Source organism: Raphanus sativus, unplaced genomic scaffold (assembly GCF_000801105.2).
Source record: "Raphanus sativus cultivar WK10039 unplaced genomic scaffold, ASM80110v3 Scaffold0750, whole genome shotgun sequence".
Taxonomy (NCBI): domain Eukaryota; kingdom Viridiplantae; phylum Streptophyta; class Magnoliopsida; order Brassicales; family Brassicaceae; genus Raphanus; species Raphanus sativus.
In genome coordinates this window covers 21,455-31,078 of record NW_026616066.1, presented here as the reverse complement: position 1 = coordinate 31,078, position 9,624 = coordinate 21,455, and the positions used below count along the sequence as shown (strand labels likewise).

Here is a 9,624-nt window from a genome sequence, read left to right as displayed (position 1 = left end):
CATATATCCTTTTAATCCGAGAATACGAGTAGATTTGCGGTGTGGCCCACCTAAGGTTTTTTTTTTTTTGTAATTTTCCATGCATCAAAATGTATGGATATTGATATAGGAACTGGCAAAAAACACCCGGAAACAGCGTATCGCATCTCAATCACGGCCCGAAACATTCGACAGCCTGTTTGAGGCTCTAAACGGCAGAATTGGGGTCGAAAAATCGCCAGCCCTATTCACTGGCCTAGATGGTTTTGGGGGCTTTCCGAAATGGTGCTGTGGGCGTCGTAGTTCCACACGGTTCAAAAGTTATGGGGTTTTCAAGATTTGACACGTTTCAAATTGAAGAAAAAAAATAAAAAAGGGGTGCAACACGAGGACTTCCCGGGAGGTCACCCATCCTAGTACTACTCTCGCCCAAGCACGCTTAACTGCGGAGTTCTGATGGGATCCGGTGCATTAGTGCTGGTATGATCGCACCCGTTAGTACATGACTCGCAATTCCATATATCCTTTTAATCCGAGAATACGAGTAGATTTGCGTGTGGGCCCACCTAAGTTTTTTTTTTTTTGTAATTTTTCCATGCATCAAAATGTATGGATATTGATATAGGAAACTGCAAAAAACACCCGGAAACAGCGTATCGCATCTCAATCACGGCCCGAAACATTCGACAGCCTGTTTGAGGCTCTAAACGGCAGAATTTGGGGTCGAAAAATCGCCAGCCCTATTCACTGGCCTAGATGGTTTTGGGGGCTTTCCGAAATGGTGCTGTGGGCGTCGTAGTTCCACACGGTTCAAAAGTTATGGGGTTTTCAAGATTTGACACGTTTCAAATTGAAGAAAAAAAATAAAAAAGGGGTGCAACACGAGGACTTCCGGGAGGTCACCCATCCTAGTACTACTCTCGCCCAAGCACGCTTAACTGCGGAGTTCTGATGGGATCCGGTGCATTAGTGCTGGTATGATCGCACCCGTTAGTACATGACTCGCAATTCCATATATCCTTTTAATCCGAGAATACGAGTAGATTTGCGTGTGGCCCACCTAAGTTTTTTTTTTTTTTGTAATTTTTCCATGCATCAAAATGTATGGATATTGATATAGGAAACTGCAAAAAACACCCGGAAACAGCGTATCGCATCTCAATCACGGCCCGAAACATTCGACAGCCTGTTTGAGGCTCTAAACGGCAGAATTTGGGGTCGAAAAATCGCCAGCCCTATTCACTGGCCTAGATGGTTTTGGGGGCTTTCCGAAATGGTGCTGTGGGCGTCGTAGTTCCACACGGTTCAAAAGTTATGGGTTTTCAAGATTTGACACGTTTCAAATTGAAGAAAAAAAAATAAAAAAGGGGTGCAACACGAGGACTTCCCGGGAGGTCACCCATCCTAGTACTACTCTCGCCCAAGCACGCTTAACTGCGGAGTTCTGATGGGATCCGGTGCATTAGTGCTGGTATGATCGCACCCGTTAGTACATGACTCGCAATTCCATATATCCTTTTAATCCGAGAATACGAGTAGATTTGCGTGTGGCCCACCTAAGTTTTTTTTTTTGTAATTTTTCCATGCATCAAAATGTATGGATATTGATATAGGAAACTGCAAAAAACACCCGGAAACAGCGTATCGCATCTCAATCACGGCCCGAAACATTCGACAGCCTGTTTGAGGCTCTAAACGGCAGAATTTGGGGTCGAAAAATCGCCAGCCCTATTCACTGGCCTAGATGGTTTTGGGGCTTTCCGAAATGGTGCTGTGGGCGTCGTAGTTCCACACGGTTCAAAAGTTATGGGGTTTTCAAGATTTGACCCGTTTCAAATTGAAGAAAAAAAAATAAAAAAGGGTGCAACACGAGGACTTCCCGGGAGGTCACCCATCCTAGTACTACTCTCGCCCAAGCACGCTTAACTGCGGAGTTCTGATGGGATCCGGTGCATTAGTGCTGGTATGATCGCACCCGTTAGTACATGACTCGCAATTCCATATATCCTTTTAATCCGAGAATACGAGTAGATTTGCGTGTGGCCCACCTAAGTTTTTTTTTTTTTTGTAATTTTTCCATGCATCAAAATGTATGGATATTGATATAGGAAACTGCAAAAAACACCCGGAAACAGCGTATCGCATCTCAATCACGGCCCGAAACATTCGACAGCCTGTTTGAGGCTCTAAACGGCAGAATTTGGGGTCGAAAAATCGCCAGCCCTATTCACTGGCCTAGATGGTTTTGGGGGCTTTCCGAAATGGTGCTGTGGGCGTCGTAGTTCCACACGGTTCAAAAGTTATGGGGTTTTCAAGATTTGACACGTTTCAAATTGAAGAAAAAAAATAAAAAAGGGGTGCAACACGAGGACTTCCCGGGAGGTCACCCATCCTAGTACTACTCTCGCCCAAGCACGCTTAACTGCGGAGTTCTGATGGGATCCGGTGCATTAGTGCTGGTATGATCGCACCCGTTAGTACATGACTCGCAATTCCATATATCCTTTTAATCCGAGAATACGAGTAGATTTGCGTGTGGCCCACCTAAGTTTTTTTTTTTTTTGTAATTTTTCCATGCATCAAAATGTATGGATATTGATATAGGAAACTGCAAAAAACACCCGGAAACAGCGTATCGCATCTCAATCACGGCCCGAAACATTCGACAGCCTGTTTGAGGCTCTAAACGGCAGAATTTGGGGTCGAAAAATCGCCAGCCCTATTCACTGGCCTAGATGGTTTTGGGGGCTTTCCGAAATGGTGCTGTGGGCGTCGTAGTTCCACACGGTTCAAAAGTTATGGGGTTTTCAAGATTTGACACGTTTCAAATTGAAGAAAAAAAATAAAAAAGGGGTGCAACACGAGGACTTCCCGGGAGGTCACCCATCCTAGTACTACTCTCGCCCAAGCACGCTTAACTGCGGAGTTCTGATGGGATCCGGTGCATTAGTGCTGGTATGATCGCACCCGTTAGTACATGACTCGCAATTCCATATATCCTTTTAATCCGAGAATACGAGTAGATTTGCGTGTGGCCCACCTAAGTTTTTTTTTTTTTTGTAATTTTTCCATGCATCAAAATGTATGGATATTGATATAGGAAACTGCAAAAAACACCCGGAAACAGCGTATCGCATCTCAATCACGGCCCGAAACATTCGACAGCCTGTTTGAGGCTCTAAACGGCAGAATTTGGGGTCGAAAAATCGCCAGCCCTATTCACTGGCCTAGATGGTTTTGGGGGCTTTCCGAAATGGTGCTGTGGGCGTCGTAGTTCCACACGGTTCAAAAGTTATGGGGTTTTCAAGATTTGACCCGTTTCAAATTGAAGAAAAAAAAATAAAAAGGGGTGCAACACGAGGACTTCCCGGGAGGTCACCCATCCTAGTACTACTCTCGCCCAAGCACGCTTAACTGCGGAGTTCTGATGGGATCCGGTGCATTAGTGCTGGTATGATCGCACCCGTTAGTACATGACTCGCAATTCCATATATCCTTTTAATCCGAGAATACGAGTAGATTTGCGTGTGGCCCACCTAAGTTTTTTTTTTTTTGTAATTTTTCCATGCATCAAAATGTATGGATATTGATATAGGAAACTGCAAAAAACACCCGGAAACAGCGTATCGCATCTCAATCACGGCCCGAAACATTCGACAGCCTGTTTGAGGCTCTAAACGGCAGAATTTGGGGTCGAAAAATCGCCAGCCCTATTCACTGGCCTAGATGGTTTTGGGGGCTTTCCGAAATGGTGCTGTGGGCGTCGTAGTTCCACACGGTTCAAAAGTTATGGGGTTTTCAAGATTTGACCCGTTTCAAATTGAAGAAAAAAAAATAAAAAAGGGGTGCAACACGAGGACTTCCCGGGAGGTCACCCATCCTAGTACTACTCTCGCCCAAGCACGCTTAACTGCGGAGTTCTGATGGGATCCGGTGCATTAGTGCTGGTATGATCGCACCCGTTAGTACATGACTCGCAATTCCATATATCCTTTTAATCCGAGAATACGAGTAGATTTGCGTGTGGCCCACCTAAGTTTTTTTTTTTTGTAATTTTTCCATGCATCAAAATGTATGGATATTGATATAGGAAACTGCAAAAAACACCCGGAAACAGCGTATCGCATCTCAATCACGGCCCGAAACATTCGACAGCCTGTTTGAGGCTCTAAACGGCAGAATTTGGGGTCGAAAAATCGCCAGCCCTATTCACTGGCCTAGATGGTTTTGGGGGCTTTCCGAAATGGTGCTGTGGGCGTCGTAGTTCCACACGGTTCAAAAGTTATGGGGTTTTCAAGATTTGACCCGTTTCAAATTGAAGAAAAAAAATAAAAAAAGGGGTGCAACACGAGGACTTCCCGGGAGGTCACCCATCCTAGTACTACTCTCGCCCAAGCACGCTTAACTGCGGAGTTCTGATGGGATCCGGTGCATTAGTGCTGGTATGATCGCACCCGTTAGTACATGACTCGCAATTCCATATATCCTTTTAATCCGAGAATACGAGTAGATTTGCGTGTGGCCCACCTAAGTTTTTTTTTTTTTTTGTAATTTTTCCATGCATCAAAATGTATGGATATTGATATAGGAAACTGCAAAAAACACCCGGAAACAGCGTATCGCATCTCAATCACGGCCCGAAACATTCGACAGCCTGTTTGAGGCTCTAAACGGCAGAATTTGGGGTCGAAAAATCGCCAGCCCTATTCACTGGCCTAGATGGTTTTGGGGGCTTTCCGAAATGGTGCTGTGGGCGTCGTAGTTCCACACGGTTCAAAAGTTATGGGGTTTTCAAGATTTGACCCGTTTCAAATTGAAGAAAAAAAAATAAAAAAGGGGTGCAACACGAGGACTTCCCGGGAGGTCACCCATCCTAGTACTACTCTCGCCCAAGCACGCTTAACTGCGGAGTTCTGATGGGATCCGGTGCATTAGTGCTGGTATGATCGCACCCGTTAGTACATGACTCGCAATTCCATATATCCTTTTAATCCGAGAATACGAGTAGATTTGCGTGTGGCCCACCTAAGTTTTTTTTTTTTTGTAATTTTTCCATGCATCAAAATGTATGGATATTGATATAGGAAACTGCAAAAAACACCCGGAAACAGCGTATCGCATCTCAATCACGGCCCGAAACATTCGACAGCCTGTTTGAGGCTCTAAACGGCAGAATTTGGGGTCGAAAAATCGCCAGCCCTATTCACTGGCCTAGATGGTTTTGGGGGCTTTCCGAAATGGTGCTGTGGGCGTCGTAGTTCCACACGGTTCAAAAGTTATGGGGTTTTCAAGATTTGACCCGTTTCAAATTGAAGAAAAAAAAATAAAAAAGGGGTGCAACACGAGGACTTCCCGGGAGGTCACCCATCCTAGTACTACTCTCGCCCAAGCACGCTTAACTGCGGAGTTCTGATGGGATCCGGTGCATTAGTGCTGGTATGATCGCACCCGTTAGTACATGACTCGCAATTCCATATATCCTTTTAATCCGAGAATACGAGTAGATTTGCGTGTGGCCCACCTAAGTTTTTTTTTTTTTGTAATTTTTCCATGCATCAAAATGTATGGATATTGATATAGGAAACTGCAAAAAACACCCGGAAACAGCGTATCGCATCTCAATCACGGCCCGAAACATTCGACAGCCTGTTTGAGGCTCTAAACGGCAGAATTTGGGGTCGAAAAATCGCCAGCCCTATTCACTGGCCTAGATGGTTTTGGGGGCTTTCCGAAATGGTGCTGTGGGCGTCGTAGTTCCACACGGTTCAAAAGTTATGGGGTTTTCAAGATTTGACCCGTTTCAAATTGAAGAAAAAAAAATAAAAAAGGGGTGCAACACGAGGACTTCCCGGGAGGTCACCCATCCTAGTACTACTCTCGCCCAAGCACGCTTAACTGCGGAGTTCTGATGGGATCCGGTGCATTAGTGCTGGTATGATCGCACCCGTTAGTACATGACTCGCAATTCCATATATCCTTTTAATCCGAGAATACGAGTAGATTTGCGTGTGGCCCACCTAAGTTTTTTTTTTTTTGTAATTTTTCCATGCATCAAAATGTATGGATATTGATATAGGAAACTGCAAAAAACACCCGGAAACAGCGTATCGCATCTCAATCACGGCCCGAAACATTCGACAGCCTGTTTGAGGCTCTAAACGGCAGAATTTGGGGTCGAAAAATCGCCAGCCCTATTCACTGGCCTAGATGGTTTTGGGGGCTTTCCGAAATGGTGCTGTGGGCGTCGTAGTTCCACACGGTTCAAAAGTTATGGGGTTTTCAAGATTTGACCCGTTTCAAATTGAAGAAAAAAAAAAAAAAAAGGGTGCAACACGAGGACTTCCCGGGAGGTCACCCATCCTAGTACTACTCTCGCCCAAGCACGCTTAACTGCGGAGTTCTGATGGGATCCGGTGCATTAGTGCTGGTATGATCGCACCCGTTAGTACATGACTCGCAATTCCATATATCCTTTTAATCCGAGAATACGAGTAGATTTGCGTGTGGCCCACCTAAGTTTTTTTTTTTTTTGTAATTTTTCCATGCATCAAAATGTATGGATATTGATATAGGAAACTGCAAAAAACACCCGGAAACAGCGTATCGCATCTCAATCACGGCCCGAAACATTCGACAGCCTGTTTGAGGCTCTAAACGGCAGAATTTGGGGTCGAAAAATCGCCAGCCCTATTCACTGGCCTAGATGGTTTTGGGGGCTTTCCGAAATGGTGCTGTGGGCGTCGTAGTTCCACACGGTTCAAAAGTTATGGGGTTTTCAAGATTTGACCCGTTTCAAATTGAAGAAAAAAAATAAAAAAGGGGTGCAACACGAGGACTTCCCGGGAGGTCACCCATCCTAGTACTACTCTCGCCCAAGCACGCTTAACTGCGGAGTTCTGATGGGATCCGGTGCATTAGTGCTGGTATGATCGCACCCGTTAGTACATGACTCGCAATTCCATATATCCTTTTAATCCGAGAATACGAGTAGATTTGCGTGTGGCCCACCTAAGTTTTTTTTTTTTGTAATTTTTCCATGCATCAAAATGTATGGATATTGATATAGGAAACTGCAAAAAACACCCGGAAACAGCGTATCGCATCTCAATCACGGCCCGAAACATTCGACAGCCTGTTTGAGGCTCTAAACGGCAGAATTTGGGGTCGAAAAATCGCCAGCCCTATTCACTGGCCTAGATGGTTTTGGGGGCTTTCCGAAATGGTGCTGTGGGCGTCGTAGTTCCACACGGTTCAAAAGTTATGGGGTTTTCAAGATTTGACCCGTTTCAAATTGAAGAAAAAAAAATAAAAAAGGGGTGCAACACGAGGACTTCCCGGGAGGTCACCCATCCTAGTACTACTCTCGCCCAAGCACGCTTAACTGCGGAGTTCTGATGGGATCCGGTGCATTAGTGCTGGTATGATCGCACCCGTTAGTACATGACTCGCAATTCCATATATCCTTTTAATCCGAGAATACGAGTAGATTTGCGTGTGGCCCACCTAAGTTTTTTTTTTTTTGTAATTTTTCCATGCATCAAAATGTATGGATATTGATATAGGAAACTGCAAAAAACACCCGGAAACAGCGTATCGCATCTCAATCACGGCCCGAAACATTCGACAGCCTGTTTGAGGCTCTAAACGGCAGAATTTGGGGTCGAAAAATCGCCAGCCCTATTCACTGGCCTAGATGGTTTTGGGGGCTTTCCGAAATGGTGCTGTGGGCGTCGTAGTTCCACACGGTTCAAAAGTTATGGGGTTTTCAAGATTTGACACGTTTCAAATTGAAGAAAAAAAAATAAAAAAGGGGTGCAACACGAGGACTTCCCGGGAGGTCACCCATCCTAGTACTACTCTCGCCCAAGCACGCTTAACTGCGGAGTTCTGATGGGATCCGGTGCATTAGTGCTGGTATGATCGCACCCGTTAGTACATGACTCGCAATTCCATATATCCTTTTAATCCGAGAATACGAGTAGATTTGCGTGTGGCCCACCTAAGTTTTTTTTTTTTTGTAATTTTTCCATGCATCAAAATGTATGGATATTGATATAGGAAACTGCAAAAAACACCCGGAAACAGCGTATCGCATCTCAATCACGGCCCGAAACATTCGACAGCCTGTTTGAGGCTCTAAACGGCAGAATTTGGGGTCGAAAAATCGCCAGCCCTATTCACTGGCCTAGATGGTTTTGGGGGCTTTCCGAAATGGTGCTGTGGGCGTCGTAGTTCCACACGGTTCAAAAGTTATGGGGTTTTCAAGATTTGACCCGTTTCAAATTGAAGAAAAAAAAATAAAAAAGGGGTGCAACACGAGGACTTCCCGGGAGGTCACCCATCCTAGTACTACTCTCGCCCAAGCACGCTTAACTGCGGAGTTCTGATGGGATCCGGTGCATTAGTGCTGGTATGATCGCACCCGTTAGTACATGACTCGCAATTCCATATATCCTTTTAATCCGAGAATACGAGTAGATTTGCGTGTGGCCCACCTAAGTTTTTTTTTTTTTTGTAATTTTTCCATGCATCAAAATGTATGGATATTGATATAGGAAACTGCAAAAAACACCCGGAAACAGCGTATCGCATCTCAATCACGGCCCGAAACATTCGACAGCCTGTTTGAGGCTCTAAACGGCAGAATTTGGGGTCGAAAAATCGCCAGCCCTATTCACTGGCCTAGATGGTTTTGGGGGCTTTCCGAAATGGTGCTGTGGGCGTCGTAGTTCCACACGGTTCAAAAGTTATGGGGTTTTCAAGATTTGACCCGTTTCAAATTGAAGAAAAAAAATAAAAAAGGGGTGCAACACGAGGACTTCCCGGGAGGTCACCCATCCTAGTACTACTCTCGCCCAAGCACGCTTAACTGCGGAGTTCTGATGGGATCCGGTGCATTAGTGCTGGTATGATCGCACCCGTTAGTACATGACTCGCAATTCCATATATCCTTTTAATCCGAGAATACGAGTAGATTTGCGTGTGGCCCACCTAAGTTTTTTTTTTTTTTGTAATTTTTCCATGCATCAAAATGTATGGATATTGATATAGGAAACTGCAAAAAACACCCGGAAACAGCGTATCGCATCTCAATCACGGCCCGAAACATTCGACAGCCTGTTTGAGGCTCTAAACGGCAGAATTTGGGGTCGAAAAATCGCCAGCCCTATTCACTGGCCTAGATGGTTTTGGGGGCTTTCCGAAATGGTGCTGTGGGCGTCGTAGTTCCACACGGTTCAAAAGTTATGGGGTTTTCAAGATTTGACCCGTTTCAAATTGAAGAAAAAAAAATAAAAAAGGGGTGCAACACGAGGACTTCCCGGGAGGTCACCCATCCTAGTACTACTCTCGCCCAAGCACGCTTAACTGCGGAGTTCTGATGGGATCCGGTGCATTAGTGCTGGTATGATCGCACCCGTTAGTACATGACTCGCAATTCCATATATCCTTTTAATCCGAGAATACGAGTAGATTTGCGTGTGGCCCACCTAAGTTTTTTTTTTTTTGTAATTTTTCCATGCATCAAAATGTATGGATATTGATATAGGAAACTGCAAAAAACACCCGGAAACAGCGTATCGCATCTCAATCACGGCCCGAAACATTCGACAGCCTGTTTGAGGCTCTAAACGGCAGAATTTGGGG

General features: G+C 45.0%; 19 non-coding genes across 19 annotated transcripts; all 19 read right to left on the bottom strand.

Annotated features, from left to right (window-relative positions):
* Window positions 1-354: 354 nt before the first annotated feature.
* LOC130502930 (5S ribosomal RNA) lies at window positions 355-473 on the bottom strand. The gene has a single exon (XR_008940527.1). It is a non-coding gene; the product is annotated as a 5S ribosomal RNA (ribosomal RNA).
* Window positions 474-850: 377 nt separating this feature from the next.
* On the bottom strand, window positions 851-968 carry LOC130502939 (5S ribosomal RNA). Its single transcript, XR_008940536.1, has one exon. It is a non-coding gene; the product is annotated as a 5S ribosomal RNA (ribosomal RNA).
* A 377-nt stretch (window positions 969-1,345) lies between these two features.
* On the bottom strand, window positions 1,346-1,464 carry LOC130502929 (5S ribosomal RNA). Its single transcript, XR_008940526.1, has one exon. It is a non-coding gene; the product is annotated as a 5S ribosomal RNA (ribosomal RNA).
* A 373-nt stretch (window positions 1,465-1,837) lies between these two features.
* LOC130502932 (5S ribosomal RNA) lies at window positions 1,838-1,956 on the bottom strand. Its single transcript, XR_008940529.1, has one exon. It is a non-coding gene; the product is annotated as a 5S ribosomal RNA (ribosomal RNA).
* A 377-nt stretch (window positions 1,957-2,333) lies between these two features.
* On the bottom strand, window positions 2,334-2,452 carry LOC130502928 (5S ribosomal RNA). Its single transcript, XR_008940525.1, has one exon. It is a non-coding gene; the product is annotated as a 5S ribosomal RNA (ribosomal RNA).
* A 377-nt stretch (window positions 2,453-2,829) lies between these two features.
* LOC130502990 (5S ribosomal RNA) lies at window positions 2,830-2,948 on the bottom strand. Its single transcript, XR_008940587.1, has one exon. It is a non-coding gene; the product is annotated as a 5S ribosomal RNA (ribosomal RNA).
* A 377-nt stretch (window positions 2,949-3,325) lies between these two features.
* LOC130502989 (5S ribosomal RNA) lies at window positions 3,326-3,444 on the bottom strand. The gene has a single exon (XR_008940586.1). It is a non-coding gene; the product is annotated as a 5S ribosomal RNA (ribosomal RNA).
* A 377-nt stretch (window positions 3,445-3,821) lies between these two features.
* On the bottom strand, window positions 3,822-3,940 carry LOC130502988 (5S ribosomal RNA). Its single transcript, XR_008940585.1, has one exon. It is a non-coding gene; the product is annotated as a 5S ribosomal RNA (ribosomal RNA).
* Window positions 3,941-4,316: 376 nt separating this feature from the next.
* On the bottom strand, window positions 4,317-4,435 carry LOC130502987 (5S ribosomal RNA). The gene has a single exon (XR_008940584.1). It is a non-coding gene; the product is annotated as a 5S ribosomal RNA (ribosomal RNA).
* A 379-nt stretch (window positions 4,436-4,814) lies between these two features.
* LOC130502986 (5S ribosomal RNA) lies at window positions 4,815-4,933 on the bottom strand. The gene has a single exon (XR_008940583.1). It is a non-coding gene; the product is annotated as a 5S ribosomal RNA (ribosomal RNA).
* A 377-nt stretch (window positions 4,934-5,310) lies between these two features.
* LOC130502984 (5S ribosomal RNA) lies at window positions 5,311-5,429 on the bottom strand. Its single transcript, XR_008940581.1, has one exon. It is a non-coding gene; the product is annotated as a 5S ribosomal RNA (ribosomal RNA).
* A 377-nt stretch (window positions 5,430-5,806) lies between these two features.
* On the bottom strand, window positions 5,807-5,925 carry LOC130502983 (5S ribosomal RNA). The gene has a single exon (XR_008940580.1). It is a non-coding gene; the product is annotated as a 5S ribosomal RNA (ribosomal RNA).
* Window positions 5,926-6,301: 376 nt separating this feature from the next.
* Window positions 6,302-6,420, bottom strand: LOC130502931 (5S ribosomal RNA). The gene has a single exon (XR_008940528.1). It is a non-coding gene; the product is annotated as a 5S ribosomal RNA (ribosomal RNA).
* Window positions 6,421-6,797: 377 nt separating this feature from the next.
* LOC130502982 (5S ribosomal RNA) lies at window positions 6,798-6,916 on the bottom strand. Its single transcript, XR_008940579.1, has one exon. It is a non-coding gene; the product is annotated as a 5S ribosomal RNA (ribosomal RNA).
* A 376-nt stretch (window positions 6,917-7,292) lies between these two features.
* Window positions 7,293-7,411, bottom strand: LOC130502981 (5S ribosomal RNA). Its single transcript, XR_008940578.1, has one exon. It is a non-coding gene; the product is annotated as a 5S ribosomal RNA (ribosomal RNA).
* Window positions 7,412-7,788: 377 nt separating this feature from the next.
* LOC130502980 (5S ribosomal RNA) lies at window positions 7,789-7,907 on the bottom strand. The gene has a single exon (XR_008940577.1). It is a non-coding gene; the product is annotated as a 5S ribosomal RNA (ribosomal RNA).
* A 377-nt stretch (window positions 7,908-8,284) lies between these two features.
* On the bottom strand, window positions 8,285-8,403 carry LOC130502979 (5S ribosomal RNA). Its single transcript, XR_008940576.1, has one exon. It is a non-coding gene; the product is annotated as a 5S ribosomal RNA (ribosomal RNA).
* Window positions 8,404-8,780: 377 nt separating this feature from the next.
* On the bottom strand, window positions 8,781-8,899 carry LOC130502978 (5S ribosomal RNA). The gene has a single exon (XR_008940575.1). It is a non-coding gene; the product is annotated as a 5S ribosomal RNA (ribosomal RNA).
* A 378-nt stretch (window positions 8,900-9,277) lies between these two features.
* LOC130502977 (5S ribosomal RNA) lies at window positions 9,278-9,396 on the bottom strand. The gene has a single exon (XR_008940574.1). It is a non-coding gene; the product is annotated as a 5S ribosomal RNA (ribosomal RNA).
* Window positions 9,397-9,624: the final 228 nt, after the last annotated feature.